The following is a 21,104-nucleotide window of genomic DNA, read 5'->3' as shown; positions in this document are numbered from 1 at the left end:
ACTTATATTTTAATTTCATGCTAAGTTTTCTTTCTTTCTTTTTTTTTTTTTCTGTCTCCTGAGCCCTTTTTCAATTTTGCATAATCAGAGTGAAGAGAATTACCAGCTATAACAAAATCTTTGGAAGGCTTAGTTCAATTTTCTAAAGTCAACCCTTTTTAAAATGACTTTTTTGTTAACTTGGAGAAAAAGGGACTTTCTTTTTATCAATTATAAAAATAGCAAAAAAAAAAAAAAAACCCAAACCCCCAAAATACCTGTTTACAAATGTTTATTTATCTAAACAGGATGACAGTGTAGATGGAAAGAAAACTTGAATGTAAGATAGCTATAGCTTATCAATGGGCATTTATTTACAATCCTCACTATAAAGTCTGTCAGTGGTTCAATAAGAATGCTCAGGAAGTTTACAATGAAGACTTCAAACTTATCTGAACCGTCATATTTGGGGTGCAGTTTAAGCCAAATGAATACTGAGCTCATGCCGCTTAGTTTACCATTGTTTCAAGAAAATAATTTGCAATCATTAAGAATACCTTGTAATGTTATTTTATGATAAATCACATACTTATTTGTCTATAATCGTATCAACTACTTCCTTGATATTTTGTGTCACCAAAACATGTCATCCATCATTCAAAGTTTGAAACCCGTCACCATTATCTCTCTTCAAAGCAGTGACAGAAGAAGGAAGCTATAAATCAATTATCCTCCAATTAAAAATAAATAAACTGGAAAAGAGAAGGTGCCACAATGGATGCAATCTTTAAGATACTGTGTTTTTAATGCTGTCACTTGTTATTCTTGTGAGCTAGAAACCCACCAGTTCACCTTTGGCTATCTTATTCACAGTTTTTTTCACACCAGGAATTTACTGAGATGTAACCTGCAGTTTGAACATTCTTTGGCATTGCCTTTCTTTGGGATTGGAATGAAAACTGACCTTTTCCAGTCCTGTGGCCACTGCTGAGTTTTCCAAATTTGCTGGCATATTGAGTGCAGTACTTTCACAGCATCATCTTTCAGGATTTGGAATAGCTCAACTGGAATTCCATCACCTCCACTAGCTTTGTTCGTAGTGATGCTTTCTAAGGCCCACTTGACTTCACATTCTAGTATGTCTGGCTCTAGATGAGTGATCACACCATCATGGTTATCTGGGTCATGAAGATCTTTTTTGCATAGTTCTTCTGTGCATTCTTGCCACCTTTTCTTAATCTCTTCTTCATCTGTTAGGTCCATATCATTTCTGTACATTCTTGTACCCATCTTTGCATGAAATGTTCCCTTGGTGTCTCTAATTTTCTTGAAGAGATCTCTAGTCCTTCCTATTCTACTGTTTTCCTCTATTTCTTTGCATTGATCACTAAGGAAGGCTTTCTTATCTCTCCTTGCTATTCTTTGGAACTCTGCAAATGGGTATATCTTTCCTTTTCTTCTTTGCTTTTTGCTTCTCTTCTTTTCACAGCTATTGTAAGGCTTCCTCAGACAACCATTTGTCTTTTTGCATTTCTTTTTCTTGGGGATGTTTTCAATCCCTGCCTCTTGTACAATGTCACAAACCTCCATCCATAGTTCTTCAAGCACTCTGTCTATCAGATCTAATCCCTTGAATCTATTTGTCACTTCCACTGTATAACTGTGAGGGATTTGATTTAGATCAAATCTGAATGATCTAGTGGTTTTCCCTACTTTCTTCCATTTAAGTCTGCAAGGAGATCCAAACAGTCAATCCTAAAGGAAATCAATCCTGAATATTCATTGGAAGGACTGATGCTGAAGCTGAAACCCCATTACTTTGGCCACCTGATGTGAAGAACTGACTCATTGGAAAAAACCCTGATGGTGGGAATGATTGAAGGCGGGAGGAGAAGGGGACGACAGAGGATGAGATGGCAGGATGGCATCACTGACTCAGTGGACATGAGTTTGAGTAAGCTCTAGGAGTTGGTGATGGACAGGGAAGCCTGGCGTGCTGCAGTCCATGGGTCTCAGAGTCGGACATGAGTGAGCAACTGATCTGAACTGAACTGAACCTGCTGTTGCCACATTGACCTAAATGTCAGAAAGTATTATTAAACATAGCTCCTCATCCACCTCCTTAAATTATTAGAAAATTTATAGACCAGGGTTACCGTATTATACAACATTAAGGATAAATTGAGTCAATATAGTCTATTGCCACATTTTTGTCATCTGAAATCATCATATTAAAGCAACCTCATGTATAAACTCTAAAATTCATTTTCACTTAAATAGACACTTCAGCTAACGCAACTTTTTGAAGTCCCTCAGAGCATGTTACCAGCACCTACTCATAACTTATTTCCCTTGGTTTTGATCATTGTGATGCTATCTATGGTATAGATTCTCTAGATATATTCCAGAAGTCATATCAATCACCATTTTCACTGATTCAGACAAAAACCTTTATAAGCCCAAAATTTATATCACATTGTCAATTTATCATTGCCTATTTGATAACTCTTAGTCACATAAATATAATGTACCAAATAATAATACTTTTGAAGTTTTCCTGTTTACACTTCCCCCTCTGTTCTTTCTGCTCTCTTCAATACACATTTATCAAAGCCACAAATCTCGGTGCATTCTTTTATTTGCTTGTTTGTTTGTTTATTTCCATTTAATCTATGTAATCAAAAAGTTCTATACTGCTTCTCTTTAAATATATATTCATATTCTCATTTTCTTCCACCTCTGAAATTAATCTCAACATTTTCACTACTTATACAAGTCTGTGATATATTTCCATCTTGGACAGCATCTAGTGATGATCTTGCCCTTGTTAGGTCACTCTAGATACACAGATATTTTGAATAACCCTAGAACATTTCACAGTGTTGATATTAGGTCTTTCCAACTTATGAGGCAACTATTTAAGGAGATTAAATTACTCATTACTATCCTTTATAATACATGTACATTCATTAAAATGTGTTCTTTTAAAAACTACAATCCAGAATGTCATTTCATTAGGAATGATGTTTTCCTAATAAGAAACAAAAATATTCCACGGCACTAACATTAATAGCAAAATTAATGAGCAGCATGGATTGGAAAATAGATGTAATTCTGACTCCTATAAAGGGATCCTACAAAATTATACACAATGCATGTTGGCTAAACATACAGAGAAGCACAAGGGAAATATTGTTGTACTTATATTTTTAATCCCTGCTTTCAGTCTTCCCCCCAATGTATTACCTTTATCTAGAATTCCGAAAAAGACTAGAGTCCCTCACACTTCCCCAGGTTTAGCTCAGACATGTAACCTTTACATTATTCTCGCACTGAGTACCCATTCCTCATGTAACCAAATCATGTTCAGATAATAGGGATTGTTTTTTCTCTTTGTAGAAATACTTAGTAGTTCTCAAAGTTCAAAGGTGAGTGTATAGATCTTGCTGTCTGAAACTGGACTTTTAGACAGGGAGCAAAAAGATTCTTAAGTGTAATTCATTTGGTAAATAAGGCTAATGTCTTAGCACCTTCAAGGGGCATAATTCTGAAAAGTCAATTTGGTGAAGGAAAAATCATTAATCTCAGAGGAGAATTTTACATATCCCAAGAAAGTCACATGAAGAGTAGGTCTGAGTTATGATTGTTAAGGCAACCATAGTTTTACTTCTCTACTAAACAAGCCTCCATTATCCTCAGTCGCACCATGGATGTTAGTTAGAACGCCATGTCCTTCTGCAAGGAGTGTTAGGATGCTGTTCTCAGAAAGGCTAATCAATATATGAGATTCCTCATTAAGGTAACCCAGACAAATACATTATGACCTAATTTTCTTTCATCTACCCAGTAAATCAACTGTGAGAATAAGAAATGACCCATGTGTTTTGGGGCTAGATGTATTTACAGACAATCCAATTTGGATTAAAAAGCCATGTGTGTGTGTGTGTGTGTGTGTGTATATATATATATATATATATATATATATATATATATATATATATAAAGATATCAAACCAAAGAGAAATTAATAATACTTTATGGGACCACATTTGAATTTTGCATTCCTTTGTTACAGGTGAATATAGATTGTGATGGTGAAAGGGATATGCTAATTATTTGTAGTGATCTGGACAAAAAAATTATATTAGGACATCAAGGTGATGGTAATATAAATTTAGCAAAATTTATTGATGTTTACAAGTCTAATAATTTTAACATATTTTTATTTATGTTAAGAATGGTCTCTAAAATCTTTAAATCTACTTTATCTTTTGATATCCTTATAACTCAAATTATTTAGAGTTTTCACTCTATACTAAACACTCATCTATAATTTGTGTCTATTTTATTTAAATCTTTAGCAGAGAAGTTTAAAGAAGAGTGAAGAAAGCTGAGCGCCGAAGAATTGATGCTTTTGAACTGTGTTGTTAGAGAAGACTCTTGAGAGTCCCTTGGACTGCAAGGAGATCCAACCAGTCCATTCTGAAGGAGATCAGCCCTGGGTATTCTTTGGAAGGAATGATGCTAAAGCTGAAACTCCAGTACTTTGGCCACCTCATGCAAAGATTGACTCACTGGAAAAGACTCTGATGCTGGGAGGGATTGGGGGCAAGAGGAGAAGGGGACGACAGAGGATGAGATGGCTGGATGGCATCACCAACTCAATGGACGTGACTTTGAGTGAACTCTGGGAGTTGGTGATGGACAGGGAGGACTGGTGTACTGCAATTCATGGGGTTGCAAAGAGTCGGACACGACTGAGCAACTGAACTGAACTGAACTGATATACCCTGAAAAATGCTAGTTAAAAAAAAAAAAAAAAAAACATGGAATTAAGCATTATACTACAGTGCTCAGTATTTAAATTTCCACTCCAGTATACTTGCTTGGAGAATTCAATGGAAAGAAGAACTGGTGGGCTATAGTCATTGGAGTTGAAAGTAGTATGACAGGATGGAATGACTAACACTTTCATTTTTTTCAAAGACATTAATAATAATAACCCTATTACAGAGTAAACATGAGAATTAAGGTAGTATAAAGTAACAAAATGTAAATATTCCTTATTTCCTCTTATTTTTTCTTAAATGTATTTTAGTAATAAAATAACTTAAGTTCAATGGAAGCAGTGATCCTCAAGAAAAATTTTATGGAATCAGGATTGAGACTTTTGAGCTTTAAACTTTGGATAATTTGAGGTAATGCAGAGTAGATCATGTGAAATTTGGTCACCACCTTGTTTACGGTGACCAACATGTAAGAAAGTAGAAAAAGCATTTATTGTTGTTCATTCACTCAGTTGAGTCTGACTCTGTGACCCTATGGACTACAGAACACCAGGCCTCCCTGTCCTTCACCAACTCTGGGGGCTTGCTTATATTTATGTCCATCAAATCAGTGATGCCATCCAACCATCACATCCTCTGTCATCCCCTTCTCCTGCCTTAAATCTTTCCAGCATCAGGGTCTTTTCTAATGTGTTGGCATTTCACATCAAGTGGCCAAAGTATTGAAGCTTTAATTTCAGCATCAGTTCTTCCAGTGAATATTCAGGATTGATTTCCTTTGGGATGGACTGGTTTGATCTCCTTGCAGTCCAAGGGACTCTCAAAAGTTTTCTCCAACACCACGGTTCAAAAGCATCCATTCTTCAGCTTTTAGCCTTCTTTATGGTCCAACTCTCACATCCATACATGACTACTGGAAGAAAACATAGCTTTGACTATTGAATCTTAGTTGGCAAAGTAATGTCTCTGCTTTTTAACATGCTGTCTAGATTTGTCATAGCTTTTCTTCCAAGGAGCAAGTGTCTTTTAATTTCGTGGCTACAGTCACCATCTGAGGTGACTATGGAACCCAAGAAAATAAAGTCTGTCACTGTTTCTAATTGATTCCCCATTTATTTGTCATGAAGTGATGGTACTGGACACCATAATCTTAGTTTTTTGAATGTTGAATTTTAAGCCAGCTTTTTACTCTCCTCTTTCACGTTCATTAAGAGATCCTTTAGTTCTTCTTTGCTTTCTGCCATAAGGGTGGGATCATCTGCATATCTGAGATTATTGGTATTCCTCCCTGCGGTCTTACTTCCAGCTTGTGCTTCATCCAGCTTGGCATTTCACATGATGTACTCTGCATATAAATTAAATAAGCAGGGTGACAATATGCCTTGATGTATTTTTTTCCCAATTTTGAACCAGTCTGTTGTTCCATGTCCAGTTCTAACTGTTGCTTCTTGACCTGCATGCAGGTTTCTTAGGAGGCAGGTGAAGTCGTCTGTTATTGCCATCTCTTGAAGAATTTTCCACAACTTATTGTGATCCATACAAAGGCTTTAGTGTAGTCAATGAAGCAGATGTTTTTCTGGAGTTCTCTTGCTTTTTCTATGATCCTTTTTTACAGTATGGAAAGGAAAGGCATAAATTAGTTACATGATAAAAGAGCATAGTGAATATTAAAAGAGAATGGATTAACTCATCACTGATTTTGTAGTGTAACAAAGAGGCATTGTGCATTCGTGTTCTCAGTCATATCTGATTCTGTGACCCCTGTAGCCCACCACACACGTTCCTCTGTCTATGGGATTTTCTAGGCAAAAATACTGGAACTGGTTGCCTTTTCTTATCCAGGTGATCTTCCCTACCAAGGAATCGAACCTGTATTTTGTGTGTCTCCTGTATTGGCAGGCGGATTCTTTGCCTCTAAGCCACAAGGATAGCCCATTTTTCTGGCTTATAGTGATTAGGATTAGCTATATTTATGAATTCAAAATCTTAATTTTCAATTAATAGATTCTTACTGCCATGCATAAGGCATAAGAAAAACACAAGACTATTGTCTGGAAGATATTGTTGCTCAAAAAAGAAAAAAAAAAAGACTTTCAAGGACACAAGTAAGCAGACCAAATTTTCCTCCCGAAGATCACAAAGGTGTGGAGTATTGCTTTATGCTAAGCCCTAAGATTATTTGAAGGAACTGAAACTAACACCAGAGTTGAAATACAAATCAACATGCAAGTCATTTACTGTGCAAAAGGGAAAGTGGTATCACTAAAGTAGAGTCACATGTGGGAAGATATCTTCCCAGAGACAGTCTAATGGCAGAAAAAAGCATTGTCCCTATTAATCACAATAGGAAACTGTTGTTACCTAAGGAACAATTTTTTGCTGGGAGAAATATAAATAACCTCAGATATGCAGATGACACCACCCTTACGGCAGAAAGTGAAGAGGAACTCAGAAGCCTCTTGATGAAAGTAAAAGAGGAGAGTTAAAAAGTTGACTTAAAGCTCAACAATCAGAAAACGAAGATCATGGCATCTGGCCCCATCACTACATGGGAAATAGATGGGGAAACAGTGTCAGACTTTATTGTTTTGAGCTCCAAAATCACAGCAAATGGTGACTGCAGCCATGAAATTGAAAGATGCTTACTCCTTGGAAGGAAAGTTATGACCAACCTAGATAGCATATTCAAAAGCAGAGACATTACTTTGCCAATAAAGGTCCGTCTAGTCAAGGCTATGGTTTTTCCAGTGGTCATGTATGGATGTGAGAGTTGGACTGTGAAGAAGGCTGAGCGCCGAAGAATTGATGCTTTTGAACTGTCGTATTGGAGAAGACTGTTGAGAGTCCCTTGGACTGCAAGGAGATCCAACCAGTCCATTCTGAAGGAGATCAGCCCTGGGATTTCTTTGGAAGGAATGATGCTGAAGCTGAAACTCCAGTTCTTTGGCCACCTCATGCGAAGAGTTGACTCATTGGAAATGACCCTGACGCTGGGAGGGATTGGGAGCAGGAGGAGTAGGGGACGACAGAGGATGAGATGGCTGGATGGCATCACTGACTCGATGGACGTGAGTTTGAGTGAACTCCAGGAGTTGGTGATGGACAGGGAGGCCTGGCGTGCTGCAATTCATGGGGTAGCAAAGAGTCAGACACGACTGAGTGACTGAACTGAACTGAACTGAAGGAACAATTTTATGTACATTAGAATATTCCTCTAGATGAGAGAACGGTGCTGTCAGTAACAATTTTTCTATTATATGATGGTGCAGTACATTTGCATTATTGACTCATCCATGTTTAAATTCAAGTGAAAGATTACATTAGAGGATGTAAATACATGAATGGTTTTCTTAAGTGTAAACATTTCAAAAAGTGTATGTTGTTTATATGTGCATATTTGAAGGGTGCATTTCCTACAGATATCACAAAATAATTAATATCTAAGTAGAGATATAAGGGTTTCCCAGGTGGTGCAGTGGTTAAAGAACCCACTTGCCACTCCAGGAAACGCAGGAGATGAGTTGGATACCTGGGTCGGGGAGATCACTTGAAGTAGGAAATGGAATATCTCCATCATTTGCCTAGTACTCCAGTATTTGTTATTTGTTGACTCCAGTATTCTTGCCTGAAAAGTGCCATGGACAGAGGAGCCTGGTGAGCTATAGTCTGTGGGTTGCAAAGCGTTGGACACTGAGCATACACATGCAAGTAAAGATACAGTAAAATCAAGGATCAGATAAGAGAACATTTTGAGGTAGAATTGTTGAAACTGCAAAAACATCACAGATATTTATCTTAAGATTATTTAAAACTTTTAAAATTTAGAATTTAATATATTTCAGAAGAACATAAATAGTACAGAGGATAGTGTTATGTTCTTCATATTCCATTAGTGTTAAAATCTAATGATATATATTGACATGTTCTGTTTTGGAGTTCACTTGCTTGGGTTTCCTTTAACTTTTTGATTTTATAGGTTTATATATTTTGTCTATATTCAAAACTTAGCAATTAACTAAGGGCTTCCCTTGTTACTCAGCTGGTAAAGAATCCACCTGCAATGTGGGAGACCTGGTTTAGATCCCTGAATTGGTAAGATCCCCTGGTGATGGGGAAGGCTACCCACTCCAGTATTCTGGCCTGGAGAATTCCATGGACTTAGTCCATCGGGTTGCAAAGAGGTGGACACGACTGAGCGACTTTCAGTTTCACTTTTCGCTTCATTTTCAAAATTTAGTCATTAACTTTGGTACCATAGCAATGGTTAAATTACAGACTACATCTGATTTTTCTGTTTCTTTTTTTTCACTACTGTCTCCTCTTCACTCCAGGATACAATACAGGAAATTACATTGCATGTAGATATTGTGTCACCTTGGCCTACTTTAATCTGCTACATTTTCTCTCATTTAAAAAAAAAAAATAGACACTTTTGAATGGTACTAGTCAAATAACTTATAGACCTTCTACTTGGAAAGGTGCAAATACCACAGAAGTTGTGCTCTTCTCATCTCACCCTATCAGGAGATACCTGATATCAGCATGACTCAGTCTCAGTAATCACTTTGATTGCTTAATGTGGTATTTGTTAGCTTTCTGTACTATAAAGTTACTACTTTTTCCTTTCCAAACTCTATTGTATAGAAGCAAGTACTAAGTTCAAGAGGAAGGGAACAAAGGAACCAAACTTCATTTCTGGACATGTATAAAAATCACCATAGTAATTTTATATTTTGAAGGAGTTTTTTTAAGCTGTGCTACTGTTCTGCTTCTCAAAGTTTTGACCAGAAATTTGAAGATTAATTGGCCCATAACAACCATCACTGCGGTGCTCTAATGTATTTTTATTAACTATTAAAAATTTCTTTATGACCCTTGTTAAAGATGATAAGGAAAACTTTATTTTGGAGGAACTTCAGCTGTAGGAGAGAGAGAAATCAGGCTCGACTAATAATTACAGTAAGGAAAAGTAGAGATTTCTAGTGAAAGAGTAGCGCAGGAGTCAGCAGATGAAACTTACTAAGGGGGAAATAAATCTGGCTTAGCCAAAATGACAAGATTCTTGTACGTAGGCCAGATGGTCAGGAAGCATCTAGGGGATGGTAGGGGATGGTAAGTGATGAGGAATTTGATCAAATATCAAAGATGATCAGATATTATGGGTGGGGAATTTTTGTTTAACTTAGCTGGATTCTTGCTCTTAAAAACATGGCCCAAGGATGGAACTTTATTGAAAAAAGAGCTTAGAGGAGCCTAACTAATATTTGACTAAGAAGAATCTTTGCCACTACCTCATTCCTTCTACATTTATAATTAGAATTATTCATTAAGGAAGATTTGTGCCTTCTCTTCAATTTATTGATTTACTCAATAAGTTGATATCAAACTATTAGTTTGATATCTTAAATATTTGTTTTAGGGTAGGTCACATGGGCAGAAAATTCTCTTAGATTACCTTTTTTGACATTGTCTTGAATTCTCCTTCATCCCTGAAGCATTTTTTTGGGAGGAGGATGGAAAAGAGGGCTGGGTTTAGGACTCTGGATTAGAAGTTTTATTCTTTCAGCACTTGAAAAATATTTTGGCACTTACTTCTTGTCTTGATGGTTTCTTATGTGAAATCTGCTTTCATGTCAATTGTTTTTCCCCTGCAGATAAAGTGTCTTTTTTCTCCAGCTGATATTTTTGACAAATTTTTGAAAAGTTTGCCCATTGTTTCTTCACATACTTTTTAAAATTTCCAGTCCCACTCTCTTCTCTTCCAGGATTCTAGAGATAAAAATATTAGATGTTTCATTGTATCCCTACAGTTGCCCAAAACTTTGTTCATTTGTTTTTAGCCTGCTTTCTCTCTTTTGTTTAAGTTGGTCAGTGTCTAAAATTTCACATTTTATTCAGTGATTCTTTTTCCTGTTTTCTTCATTCAGCTCTTTAGCCCATCCAGTGTTTATTCTTTCCCACCCATCAGCCAAGGCTAGAATTTATTTTTCCCCATTTCTGTCTTCAGATGCCAATTGCAGTGAATATCCTGCACTGCAGACTACATTTTCTTTAAAATCCATGTATATTAAAGGATATACATGTACATTTTATATCATATTGTGAACATATATCTATGTATATATCATATTTACTATACCTCTATACATATTTATTTTTATGTGATGTCTCTGGGTGGATTTTGGAAGTGGCTACCAAATCAACCCCAAATGGGATAATTTTCTAAGTATTCTCCCTGATCCTTCACATAAACACCTGGTGAATTTCTAAGAGGAACAGCCTGCAGATACCTGCAAATCTCCTTTGTCTCAGGTCTCCTAGAGTTTGACTCTGTCATGTTAACCCAAAGTCAGTCTTTAGCAACTTAAATATTTTAGTTGAATCTACTAGCCAAATTATATGACCAGGTACCTGTACTAAATAAGCAAATTCTCAAATTCCATTTTTCTTCTCAGGGACCTATCTTTCTTTAGGTTTCTGGTAAGTAGTTTGACCTTCATTTCTCCAATGTTTTTGAGAGAAATCATTAATTTGTAGTTAGTGAAGCTTTTTCTTATTCTAAGGATGGGGTAGCATTCTTTCCAGTGCTTTCAAACTCTTACTTGAAAGCTGAAAAGTGGTTCTGCTTTTAGGTCAAAATTTGAAAAGCTGGAAAGAGAAAGAACAAGATAAAAAGCTATACAAACTACAGAAGGGTTTTGAAGTAGAGATATTAAAACCTTAAATCTATTGTCATCTCATCTCAAAAGCACTTTATCAATGGCTATATTAGTTAAATAAGCTAATTGGAAGAGCAGTTGTTTTTGTTTTCCATAAAATCCTGAAGTTTGAATGACCAACTTGAAGAGAATCTGTAAGGAAACCATATCTAATTGGTTTAAGAAAAATCATACAGTATTCAACCCATTTTTTTCCACTTACAGCAAAGCATTTTGAATAGTCTGATTAAAAACAATAGGAGTGGAATTGATATTACATTTTCACACAAATAGCAAAAATGATAAAATGCATTAAAGGTAATTGAGTAATTTCTGTGCTATAAATAATACTATTACACACATACAAAATTTAGCAGTACTCTTTTACACTCAATTGGATAAACTAGAACTAATTTTATCACATCTTCTTTAATTATAATTTTGCATTTCAGCATGCTTTATAAGATAATGTTCCAGAAATTTGATGAAATAGAAGCCACAAGATGAAATATTGATTTGGTTAACTTAACAATTGTTATCTTCCTGAGCAACTGTAGAGTTGTTTTCACTCTTTATCAAACACATTTTCCCTAAAATACAATATTGCAATCATAGGCCGTGCATGAAAATGTCTGTGCATTGTACTAGTGCCAGTGAGTAATCTCCTGTTTGAGGCTATAAACCTTTCAGTTCAGCTGTTCAATGCATGTTTACACAAGCTCACATCTTCCCACTCAACGAAATTTCTAAAAGAGCACAGCTCAGTGAAAAATTGAAGAGAGAATGATGAGTAGAAAACAAGTCTATTCTTAACAAGCTATAATCAAATCATTATATGAAGCTCTATTCTTTATTCTGCACTTGGTATGATCGTCCTTCAAGCAAAAGAAAGAGAATGGGGAAAAGAAGTTGGCAAAGTTACAATTCAAAGTAAAATTCAACGTATCTTAAAAAAATAGATGCTGAGTTACACACATACACACAAAAGATCATTAAAGGTAGTTTTCAAATGGTTGTAAAATTTTGCAGATGCAGGTTAATGTGGAATATTGCCATCCAATTAAATTTAGGTGCCATAACTGAAAACCACAGGTATATATTCAGGAGGTAACACATTCCTCAGATTTTAAGCCCCAATATTCAAGAACCAAAAAAAGAAAAAAAAAAGCTGAGTTACTAAGAACAAACACAGACAGGAAAATATAGATAACACCCCATAAATTACTTACTTGGATGAATATTTTCATTCATTACCACTAAATCATGTTTTCATCAAATTACAAAAAAGGTGATCAGAGGTAAAAATCTCTGTTTTACTCTTAGAAAAAATAGTATGCTACAGTGAAAAGCAGAAACAATTCATTAATGGTACTTCCACAGCTGCAAGAAGAGACAAATAATCCCAAATGTGTACCCAACACACAGACAGACAGATGTGTGGTAGGCTAAAAGCAGGTGTTTAATTTCATTTGAAAGATTCTGCGGTCAGCTATTGTAAATGAAATCAATCCAAATCAAGTCTAACCCTGCTTCCTAGAGATTTTTTTTTTTTCTTTTTGAATGGCAAGTTTTAAAATAGTAGTAGTAGTATTAGTTGTTCAGTCATGTCCAACTCTTTGTGATCCCATGGAGTTCAGCCTCTCTATTGAATTCTCCAGGCAAGAAGACTGGAGTGGGTAACCATTCCCTTCTCCAAGGGATCTTTCTGACCCAGGGATTGAACCTGGGTCTCCCTCATTACAGGCAGATTCTTTACTGTACTTTTATTCAAATCAAATCATTTAAAGATGTGAGAATTCAACCCCAATATATGTTCTATTAATTGATAAGCAGGATATATGACTATTGTAATAGTTATTTATGTTATAAAATATGCAAATAAAGTCAACATTTTCAAATATATGTTAAAGATAAACTTTACTGACTTTATATTTGGTACAGATAAACCCTTATTAAAGCTATTGCTCTATCATTTTGATGAGGGCAATGTGATTGTACGTTTTGCAGTTTCTTTTGTTTTCATTTAGTTGAATGGAAGACCTGATTATAACTTCATAATTTAACACTTGGTTTTAATGTGATGGCTGGAAATATATTTCACAAGTATCCATGTTCATCATTGGCTGCACTTACTAAACTATTTTCAAACTTATAACTATTTCCCATTATTTAAGCAAACATACATATTTATATAATAATATGCATATAAATGTATAGAGTTAAATAGTTCTACATACACACATATTCATATATACATAAACATGCACACACAAAACACACATAATCTGTTACGTGTGTCATCACTGCAAGTTCAAGTTCTTTTAGCACTTCTCCCACCGAGAGATGGAAGTTTATGTTCCATCTCCGTGTCTTATCAAGCTTTTGACTGCTTTATCTAAAGGAGAATGGCAGAAGAGATGTTATATGACATCTGAAGCTAAATTATAAAAGCAATGCATTTCTTTTCCATCTTGGTCACTGGAGCTCTCACAGTTAGAACCATGAGGTGACAAGTACTAATTACCACAAGGCCACTTTGCTATAGGAGAAAAGAGACATATAGTTGTACAAATCATCCACAGTTCCTGATTAGAACTTAAAAGAAGGTATCAAATGCATATCCAAAAATCTTAATGTTGGGAAAGGATATTTATTATCCTTTGAGGCTTTGTTAGGCAGGGTAAAATAATATGTTTTTCTTTTCCACATGTTATAAAAAAAGATGTGCAGAGGATATTACTGTGTAGCAGGAGTATGTGATGTCACCTACAGTGCAACTAGATCTTTTTAATGGAGGAGTTATTTGTGTTCTTTGCTTTAAGCAGATATGATGTTTTGTTTTACTCTATTCAGAACTGTTACTGTGCCAATTATAACTTTAATTAAAATCCATTCCTCTTATACATGACAATGATTATTTCTGATGCTTTCTGCTTCAATAAATCTCAGGAATAGTCTTATATATTTATTTTTACCAGATTTTCCATTTATCTATGGTAACTAATTCTCACTACTATGTTAGCATCACTTTTTCCCCCATTTTTTTAAGTTCAGTAGTTTAGTTCAAATTATTACTTTGCTTAATTTAATGTTGTTGTTGTCATAACACAAAACCTTCTTTACATATAGCTTTGCCTCAGAAAATATCATTATATTTAAAACAGTTAATTCATACATTCTAGAGAATAGATTCAATGAGGATTTCTTTTAATAGACTCTATTTTTAATCATAGTTTTGATTCATATAGAAACATTGTGAAACTATTGGGGACAACTTTTCTGGAGAGCAAAGACAATGTATTTCAAAGTAATTCTACTCTGTCAGGAAGGTAAATATATCATTTACCTAAAAAGTAAAACACTTCACAATGTACAATTATATTTTGGAAGGTATTGTCTAAATATCTTAAAATTTTGATATGGGAATGTAGTAAAATCAAATGTTATAAATAATCCCAATTTATGTTCCATTTGGTTGCTGAAAATATCGATTGTCTATTTCTCCTAGTTCAGACAGTTTTCTTACATTGCCTTTTCAGTTCACTAACACAATAATATAGAATTAGATAGTCATTGAGATATATATCTGCATACATGTGTATCATATTTTATATATATACATATGTGAGCTGATGATTTATTCTGAAAAAAATTTTTTTTTTCTAAAGCACTTTTGCTTCATTTAAGCATCATGTTTTTATTTCCAAGGCATATGTGACTTTTACTGAAAGTACATTCTTTCAAGATTGATCTATTCGGTTTGACAGAAAACAACAAAATTCTTTAAAGCAATTATCCTTCAATTAAAAAAATTAATTAATTAAAAAAAAATGAGGCAACTCAACCCCCATCAAAAAAAGATTGACCTCTTCAATTCAGTGATACAAAGCATTCAGTTTTTATGCACTTCTTATTCTAAAACAAGATAACAGGTGAGAAAAGCAGATACTAATAACATAATAAAACAATGTTTATAATTTATTTATTAAATAAAATTAACTTATTGATATAGATTCTCATTATTAAACTGCTTATTTCTCCTATTTCAATATTTTGAAGTATTTCTTATTTGTACAAGCTTTTTTTTTTTTCCCCCATAGAGTCTGAATGTTTGTGGCATCTTTCAGTTCATTCATGTTTTAGATTCTTCTTTCCTACTTTAATCAGTTATAACATATTTATTGAGCTTTCCCTGGCGGCTCAGATGGTAAAGCGTCTGCCTGCAATATGGGAGAACTGGGTTCAATCCCTGGGTTGGGAAGATCTCCTGGAGAAGGAAATGGCAACCCACTCCAGTGTCTACAATTTATTTCTTAAAAAATTAACTTATTGATATAGATTCTCATTACTAAAATGTTTAGTTCCTCTATTTCAATACTTTAAAGTAGTTCTTATTTATACAAGCTTTTTTTTCCCATACAATCTGAATGTTTGTGGCATCTTTCAACTCATGCATGTTTTAGATTCTTCTTCCCTACTTTAATCGGTTATAACATATTTATTACATATAGTCTGAATCGAGAAACCAGTCATCAGGAAGTCCTTGGAATTATTTGTTCTTATTTTGCTTTCCTTTGTCAATGGAAGATCTCTTCCTCTCCTTCCCACTCCCTAACCCCATTTTGAATATACAAGGCTTTGTTTTAGAAATCATTTGTGATCTGGGTTGAGTATTTTTAGAGCCAACAAAAATTTAACATTGCTGTTATGTGTCTTATGTTGAGAAAGACTATATGGAACAATCTGGGACAAGAAGGAAAGGAATCATTGATCAGTGATTGGGAACTGCTACATTCAGACTGGGAGATGATAGGATAGGTGTCATATACTTATGTTTTGCTTGCAGCAGCCCTAGTTTATGCTTGTTGTCTTCACTTCTCATTCAGTCTAGTATTTTTTTTCAGATTTTCCTTTTTATAGCAAGATACTTTTTTTTCCCTTTTTCAACTTTTCCCAGATTCAAGCTAATAGACACTTAGCTTCCGAGGACAAAGTATCCACTTAATGAATACTTAAGCATTAGATTGCAGTGCCTCAATATTAAATTTTTTTTATTGAAATGTAGTTGATTTACAATGTTGTATTAGTTTCATATATTTGTGTATGTATATCTATTCTTTTTCAGATTCTCTTCCTTTATAGCTTGTTACAAAATATTGAAATAATCCATTGTGCTATCTGATAGGTCTTTGCTGTTTATCTATTTTATATATAGTAAATTTTGTCTGTTAATCCCAAGCTCCTAATTTACCCCTCCACTGTGCCCTCTTCCCTTTGATAACCATAAGTTTGTTTTCTATGTCTGTTAGTCTGTTTGTTTTTTGAATAGATTCATTTATATTATTTTTTAGTTTCCTCATTTAAGCTGTATAATCTGATATTGTTTTTTGCTCTCTGGCTTGCTTCACTTAGTATGATAATATCTAGGTCCACCCAAGTTACTGCAATGGCATTATTTCCTTGTTTTTTATGGCTGATATTTCATTATATAAATATATATATTTACACACACACACATATATATATACATATCCATTATATATATCCATTTTATATATATAATGGATTATCTTCTTTATCCATTTTTATGTCAATGAATATATACGTTGGCTCCATGCCAACATTGGATGTATGTATCTTTTCAAATTATGATTTTTCTCTGGATATTCACCCAGGAATTTGATTGTAGGATCTAACTGTAGCTCTACTTTTAGTTTTTAAAAGGAATTTCCATACTACTCTCTATAGTGGCTGCTCTCCATAATGGCTGTATCACAGTGTAAGAGGGTCTCTTTTTTTCCCCTACATTTCTCCAGCATTTAATATTTACCATGATGTCCATTCTAACCGATGTGAGGTGATTCTTCATTGTAACTTTGATTTGCATTTCTCTAATAGTGATGTTGAGTGTCTTTTCACATGCCTTTTAGCCATCTGTATGTCTTCTTTGGAGAAATGTTTGTTTAGATCTTCTGCCTGCTTTTTAATTGGATTGTGTTTTTTGTTGTTGTTGTTTAATTTTTTTAATATAGAGCTGTATGAGTTTGGAGATTAACCCCTTGTTGATTGCAGCTTTTGCAAATATTTTCTCTGGTTCTGAGGTGTTCTTTTTTGTTTTGTTTGTGGTTGCCTTTGCTATGCAAAAGCTTTCAAGTTTAACTAAGACCCATTTGTGTTGTTTGCTTTTTTGGTTTTTATTTCCAATATTCTAGGAGATAGGTCTGAAAAGATACTACTGCAATTTATGTCAAGTGTACTGCCTATGATTTCCTTTTCAAGAGTTTTATAGTATCCAGTTTTACATTTAAGTCTTTAATCCATTTTAGTTTATCTTTATGTACAGTGTCAGGAAGTGTTATAATTTCATTCTTTTACATGTAATTGTCCAGTTTTCCCAGTGCCACTGATTGAAGAGACTGTCTTTTCTCCGTGGCATATTATTGCCTCTTTCATCTCAAGAAATTTGATGACGACTATGTGACTGAAATAAAATGGTGACATTTGCATCCATAATGAAAGCTATAGGAGTGTGGTCATGTGGACTGCAAATGCGTAGAGTGAATGATAACTTACTTATATTAAGAAGACTATCTCACAAGAAGAGGAATTCTCACACGTGTCTATGTGAAATGCCAGCGATCATCACTTATGGAGGCTGACTTTCCATTTATTTATTTATTTGACTTTCCATTTAGATCAAATAACTTCTGTCCTTGGTGACTTTATCCACATTCTGTTCCAAACTTTCTTTGTACACATGCAACATGGATCAATAGGTGTTGCCTATTGTGTGTTGCCTCCTTAAGTAGAAATTTAATTTATTTTAAAATTTTGTTTCAAATTCAACTGTCCTTTCTTTTTTACTACCTGTCACTCTCATCATATTTTAAAAATTTTTGAACTTTTGAAGAACTGTGTTGGAAATCAATCTACATGCTACACAGAGAATAGATATATTTTTGTAAATAAATACTCTGTATTTTGTTTGTCATTTAGTACCAGTTGGAAATATTTAGTAAAATATTCCATAATTAAAAGAGCAAATGCAAATGTTAAGCTTTTAGTGAATTGTAGTTATTAAAGATTTCAAAGGGATAAGGGATAAGATATATCTATAAAAGTAATAGAGGGCCTGGAAATAGAAAATGAAAAGAGATAAAATATTGAACATGGTTTAATTTTGAAATTTGACTATCTCAAATTGTTGGAAGAATACTTTTATAGAACAGTAGTTTTTAAATGGGATCAACGTATATTCTGTACCAAAGTTGAATAATAGTGAGAAGGGCTTTGACTTTCTAGCCAGCAACTCTAGAATTAATAGTCATAAATAGAACTTATTCAGTGAGTTTCATTTTATAAAATATTTGTCAAAGATAGACACTCCAGTGCAGTAAAAAATGCAGCATCTATTAAAATGCTAAGGTTTCAATATTTACATAAGCAAATACAGGAAAAGAGCTTTAAGAAAATACTCCATTAGTAGAATTTTTTTTGGCTAAACACTTTTAGAGAGATTACTTTTGCAATAAAAAAAATTATGGTTAAAAAAGAAGTATCTCAGTTTCAAATTTTGCAACAATTAAGTATAAATCTGAAGAGAATTTGCTGGTACTTTTATAAAAAATAAACTAATATGATCATATTTGAAAATGGATTTATGAAGAAAAAGTGCAGTAAACATTAGCGACAATTAAGGTAAGAAACTGATTCACATAAACTAATATGCAAAGTACTTTCTCTGTTCATTTTTATTTGTAATTTGTTGTTCATATAATAAGAGTTAAGAATTTAATAAAACTTTATTTTGCTAAGAAGATTGTGCTTCTGTTTTAGAAATAATTTTATTTTCAAAATTGTTGTAATATATTTACTACATATGCCTAGATAATAAATTGATATTTTGGTAAAATAAAAATGCTTCAGAATTAGATGAATTTATTTAATTTTATTCTCTTTTGACTCTGAAAATTGCCATGTAGATGATAAGTTATGTAGTCAGTCGTATACTAATCAAATTTCTTTTTGAAATTTTCTTTCATAGTCAGAATAAAAGTAGAAAAGGAAATGGCAGGAGTCATTTAGATTTTTATTTTAACTGAGTGAGTCATCTAGGCTGTTTCTTTTCATTCTAGATGCTTTTTGGAAAACACACTGGAGTAGAAGTCATTGGTCATGAGTGACAGTGAACATGGTACAGATGGGACAAGCTCTGCTAAACGTCCTCTATCATATCATAAATGCCTTAGGAGGGCCTTGACTGAAATGTGATCAAATATTTTAAGTCTCATTTGTAATTGTTGGAAAATTCATTTCAGTTAAGGCAAGGAGATGACAGGCCTGAAAACATGTTAAAGACCAAAAAGCAATCAGATGATAAAGGGTAAATATTTATGAATTGAAAATAAATATCAATATATTAGCAGGTCAAGTGAAAGGAAAAGAACCACAAGGTATTGATATCTTTCTTTTTACAATAAATTGCATTATTGAGGACCTGTTGTATGCTAAATTGCTTATATAAGCTGTTAAGAGTTATAATACCTATTACACAGAGTATATTGTATAAGTAGATGTTTAAAGGTTAGGAAGATATAATCATTTAGGATAGTTCAGGATAGGTCACATATAAAAATTGATTGGTGGAAAATAAGGAAAAGATCTCTGAAAATGTTATAATCCTAATTTAAAAAAATTTAAAAAAGAAACCTTCCATAGGTAAATCCAAGTCAGGAATGAATTCTCAATATTCTAGTTTCTGAGTTGCACTGATAACTGCTCTGCTGAGGCTGGCTGAAGATCTGAGATTGTCATGGAAGCATAAAATGACCTGCGACAGTCTTCAATTAGAACAGCATGGTTCTATATTCCCAAGGACCTGATCTTCAAAAGCAATATTGCAAGGCTGAAATCTGTCACATTAGCATTAAAAAATGTACATATTTAGCTGTCAGATCTCATCTCCCTCTGAAAGAATGTCTAAGCTTTGCTATTCCTAGCTAGATCCAGACATAGAAACCAAGGGGATTCTTGATAAGCTGGCAACAGAACAGAGTCTCATCTCCATGCATAATCATCTTTAGGACCTTATGAAAGAAAATAAATTTATAAAGTTTCAGTGAGTTGAGGGGACAATAGGAAAGTTAGCTAACAAACAGCAGAAAATCAAAACATTGCCCATAATCTTGGAAGAACAAGATTTCCTTTATAAAATCCTGAAGTTGAGAGCTGAATCAGAGATAATATGTTTCATGTCAGACTATATCTTAAGAAGCCTTGTGTCTCTGTAAATGAGCTACATCCAGGAAAAAGCCAAAAGTCAGCAGTGGACCACAAGAAACTGCTGAGGAATAATGTAATATATAGAGTATATGTTCAAGAAGATTTTCCTCCTAAAGGTCCCTTTCTGTGAGATCTTAGCAAGAAAGTCAGAACCTTAGATCAAAGACAGAGAAGGACCCAATGGATGACAGGACATAGATAGCATTGCACCAGGCCCAGGGTATCAGTGGTGGAATAGGCCTGACTGTACAAAGGTACATAAGTGAGCAAGGAATCTCAAGGCATAAACAGAGTGTAGACAAAGAGGATTTGCAAAAGAACCTGATTAATTCTAAAGATGCAAACCAAATACTCTTGT

This window comes from Bos indicus x Bos taurus, chromosome 20, assembly GCF_003369695.1.
Source record: "Bos indicus x Bos taurus breed Angus x Brahman F1 hybrid chromosome 20, Bos_hybrid_MaternalHap_v2.0, whole genome shotgun sequence".
In the NCBI taxonomy this organism is placed as follows: Eukaryota; Metazoa; Chordata; class Mammalia; order Artiodactyla; family Bovidae; genus Bos; species Bos indicus x Bos taurus.
Note: the sequence above shows the minus strand (reverse complement) of the source record.